The sequence below is a fragment of the Cebus imitator genome, unplaced genomic scaffold (assembly GCF_001604975.1).
Source record: "Cebus imitator isolate Cc_AM_T3 unplaced genomic scaffold, Cebus_imitator-1.0 Scaffold938, whole genome shotgun sequence".
NCBI lineage: Eukaryota > Metazoa > Chordata > Mammalia > Primates > Cebidae > Cebus > Cebus imitator.
In genome coordinates this window covers 102,370-107,129 of record NW_016108253.1, presented here as the reverse complement: position 1 = coordinate 107,129, position 4,760 = coordinate 102,370, and positions in this window count along the sequence as shown.

The window sequence follows — 4,760 nt, the reverse complement described above, 5'->3', positions numbered from 1 at the left end:
TTCATTTGCTTCAAGGGCTTTGTCTCAGTTAAACTGTAGGAGCTCCTGAAATTCCTGAGACCAAAAAATAGTTTCTTTTATTTCTTTATCCAGTATTAACTAAAGTACCAAGTAACTTGTTAGTCATTCCGGATAAAAAACAAAAACAAGATGCAGCTGGACGGTGGCTCAGGCTGTAATCTCAGCACTTTTTGGAGGGGGCGGGGATCATGAGGTCAGGTGTGTTCGAGACCAGCCTGACCAACACGGTGAAACCCCGTCTCTACTAAAATTACAAAAATTAGCTGGGCGTGGTGGCACGCGCTTGTAATCCCAGCTACTCGGGCGGCTGAGGGAGGACAATCACCTGAAACTGGGAGGCGGTGGTTGCAGTGAGCCGAGACTGTGCCACTGTACTCCAGCCTGGCAACAGAGTGAGATTCCATCTCAAAAAACAAAAAATAACAAGATGAAATCACTCTACTCAAAAGTATCAAGTTTAGCAGAGACAACAGACATAGAAATTGTTAACTATTCTGCAACACACAACAGACACAACACAGAATTAACTGCTATGCAACATAGGCTAGGATGCACTGGCTAACTGCCTGCAGGTGCCAGTAAAGACCTCACAGAAGAGGTAACTTTTACGGGGAATCTTCATCAAAACACTAGGATTTCCCAGGTGAACAAGGGAGAGGAAGGTATGCTAGTCAGAGAAACAAATTATGCACACTATGCACACAATGAAAAAACTGTACATTCAGTGAAATGTAGTGGATTCCATGTGGCTGAAGCTTAGAGTAGCCGGCAGAACCAATCAGTCTCTCAATGCTCCATTTTCCCTTAAAACTTTTATTCCATCATCAAACTCACTCTAAGCTTCTGTACAGTTTGCCTTCATCTATTAAACTGAGAGCAGTAGCCCAATCTTCTGCCTTCCCAACACCCAGAAAAGTGTTTGACTCATAGAGGTGCTTAATAACTTTTTTCTGAATATTAAGTCTTTATTAAAGACTTCACAAAAGACTGCTTAAGTCAGGGCTATATGCACTGTTTCTTACACTTGCTTGTAAGCATCTTCATTCACAAATTCTATTTTCTATTTATTTTAAATCCTCCTGATTCTCTACTCTTAATTTTTTCCATACAGCAGGTACTCAACACAGGTGGATTAATATCTCCAAATTATAGAAACCAATTTCAGACTTCTACGAGCCTAGTTTCCATTGAAATCGTGTAAACTCACCTGAAGCAACTGCTCTTGTGACTCGGACTATGATTTAGGTGCTGGAAGTTTCGTTCCCGGCTTCAAATCTCATTGTATACTTCAGCCTCCCGGGCCCTAAAGCTGCTGGCCGTTATTCTGCAATAATTCTTGCAGCTGCCGCGTCAGGTTGCTGCGCGGTTGGCGTCCCGGGACGTCGTGCGGCGCGGGCGGCATCTGCGGGGCGTCCGCGGGGTCTGCGGCGCGGTCGGCTTCGGGCGTTGTCGTCCCTGGCGGCAGTGGCGCTCTACGTCAAGGTTTACCCGTACCACCCCGCGTTTCCGAGGTGAGCTCCTTCGTCTGCGGCGACGGGACATCGGAGGCGCGGTGGCGCGTTGCGGCGCGGTCCATGCTTCGGCAGCTCTTTGGGGAAGTCCGCAAGTCCGGGGCGTCTGCAGGGCGCTTGGTGTATCCGGGGCGTCTGCGGGGCGGTCCGCGCGTCTGTGGCGCGTTGGAGGTGACGGGGCGTAGGCGGCACGGTCGGCGTCGGGCACGGTGGGCCAAGGCGGCGGCAGCGGCGGCGCTCTACGTTGAGGTTTACCGGTACGTCCACCCTGCGTTTCCGAGGTGAGTGCCGTCATCTGCGGCGACTGGGCGTCGGCTGCCGCTGCGGCGCTGTGGGCCGGGTCTGCAGCGTGGTCTGCGCTTTGGCGGCGCCTTCAGCGAGGTCCGCAAGTCCTGGGCGTCTGTGGCGCGACTACCGCGTCCTCTGCGCGTCGGCGGCATCCGCAGCGCGGTCGATGTTGGCGGTGTCATTGGCGGTGTCTGCGGGGCGGTCGGCGCGTCGGCGACGACGGGGCGTCCGCCGAGGCGGCAAAGGCTCTCTACGTTGAGGTTTACCGGTACGTCCACCCAGCGTTTCCTAGGTGAGTGCCATCGTTTGCGGCGGCTGGGCGTCGGGGGCGCGGTCGGCACCTCCGTGGCATCTGAGGAGAGCTCAGCGCGTCGGCGGTGCGTCGGCAGCGCGGTCCGCAAGTCCGGGGCGTCAGCGGAGTGGTCGGCGCATCGGTGGCGTCCCCGACGCGCTCGGCGCGTCCGAGTCGTCTGCGGTGCGCTCGGGCGAACTGGGAGCGTCTGCTGCGCGGTCGACGTCGGCGGCGGGGTTGGCGGCCTCTGCAGGGCGGTCCACGCGTCTGCGGCGCGTTGGTGGTGACGGGGCGTCGGCGACGTTCTCCGCGCGGTCGGCGTGGGCCGTGGCGGAGGCAGCGGGGCTCTCGGTTGAGGTTTACGGGTAGGTCCACCCTGCGTTTCTGAGGTGAGTGCCATCATCTGCGGTGACCGGGTGTCGGCGGCTGCTGCAGCTCGGTAGGCCGGGTCTGCCGCGTTGTCTGCGCTTCTGCGGCGCTTTCGGCGAGGTTCGCAAGTCCGGGGCGTCTGCGGAGAGGTCTGGTAGTCTACGGTCGGCGGAATGCAGCGTCCTCGGCGCACTGCAGCGTCCTCGGCGCGTCGGCGGCGTCCGCGGCCTGGTCGATGTTGGTGGCCTCATTGGCGGTGTCTGCGGTGCGGTAGGCGCGTCGGGGGCGATGGGGCTACGGCTGCGGCGGCAATGGCTCTCGTTGAGGTTTACCTGTACGTCCACCCAGCATTTCCGAGGTGAGTGCTGTCATCTGCGGCGACTGGGCGTCGGGGGCGTCTGCGGTGCGTCGGCAGCGCGGTCAGTATGTCCGCGGCAGACGCGCGGTGAGCGCGTTGGCAGCGACTGGGCGTCAGCTGCCCGGGCGGCGTGTCGGCGGTGTCCGCGGCGCGGTGGGAGCGTCGGTGGCGCTCTAAGTTAGGGTTTACCGGGACGTCCACGCAGCGTTTCCGAGGTGACTGCTGCGGCGGGGCGGCGGCCGCCATCTGCACTGAAAGGTAAGGTTTACTAGGAAATCAAGGTTTAGGGGGAAAGCCACCCAGCCTTTCCTAGGGGAGGGCGCCGAGTCCGGGACCGGCGGCGCACAGCTGGGTCGATGTGTGCACGCGGGGCCTCCACAACTTTCGCTATGCCAGCGGGGCGGGCGCGCTGGCCACCCCTAGGGCTTAAGTTCCCTGCGTTGGATTCCTCCCCTGCCGCTGCCGCCGGCAGCCCTGCTATCCTGGGCACTGGGAAAGAAACTTGTGGGCGGGTCTTCCTGTGGCATCCCAGGGTTGGAGGGATGGAGCAGCTTTGGAGCAAATCCTCTTAGATCTGGTGGAGGACATTGACCCTTTGCCCCACCTTCGAGGCCAGAAATCGGTTCACTCTGGGGACCTGAATGGCGAGAGACCTCAAGTCCCAAATGTGCAAAGTTGGGGTCTTTTTTGGCCTCCGGGATTCCACAGCTGGTGGTGTCTCCAGGCTGGCGGTGGGCAAGCCAGGTGTGCCAGGTCCAGGATGCACTAGAGCAGCCTTTGTAGCTATCACTGAATCGCCTCAGGACTAGCGGGGCAAACCTCAAATTCACCGCAGCATTTCCAGTAGGTTGGATTGTGGTGTTGCTCTTTGCGCTCCGCAGAGTTGCTGTGTTTTCCCTGTGTCTGTCTGCCTTGGGAGCTTCTCAAATCATCTCATTTGACATCCTCTCACATAACAGTTCAGCAAGACTTTTGGAATGGTTTCTTCGCTTTCCTTCTGTCTTTCACTGGTAAAGCTGCTTTCAAAAGGAAGTCTTTTCTTGCAGCACTATCTTTTCTTTGACTCCAGGTGCTTGACAAAGTTAAAGTGATCTGCTGGTAGTTTTTCATCTTTGTTCTGAGCTGATATGCGTTAGTAGCTTTCTTTCGTTTTTCAATTTTATTGGTAAAATTTTGCCTGCGAATCGGAAGCTCGTTTTTTCATTGTAAAATGCTAGCTTTAAGATTTTTGAGAACTCTGTGTCAAAGAAATCTTCAAAAACTTACTGAAGTCTAAGAATCGGCTCACAATTTTAAACTTGCAGGTGGTCTGGGGGCGGTGGATCACACCTGTAATCCCAGCACTTCTGGAGGCCAAGGTGAGCAGATCAGTTGAGCCCAGGAGTTCCAGACCAGCCTGGGCAACGTGGCACAACCCCATGTCTACTGAAAAGACAAAACATTAGCTGTGTGTGGTGGTGTGTGCCTGTAGTCCTAGCTACCCGGCAGGCTGAGATGGGAGGATCACCAGAGCCTGGGAGGTTGAGATTACAGTGAGCCGTAATCATGCCAGTGCACTCAGGCCTGAACGGCAGAGTGAGAGCCTGTCTCAAGAAAAGAAAAAAAAAATACAGGTAATGAATTTACGCTGAGTAAATTTCACCACAAATCAAGAAATAGAACATTACTAGATTGGTGTATATATGTAGGAGTGGTATTGTTGGTTTTAGAGGCATATGAATGACAAAATTTTAGTATCAGATATTGTTGATCATTTTCCCAAAGTGGTTGTACCGTTTAGCAGGGAATATTCTGGTCAACCCACATCTTTGCTTATGCTTGTCAATTAAAAATTATTGGCCGGGCGCGGTGGCTCAAGCCTGTAATCCCAGCACTTTGGGAGGCCGAGGCGGGTGGATCATGAGGTCAAGAGATCGAGACC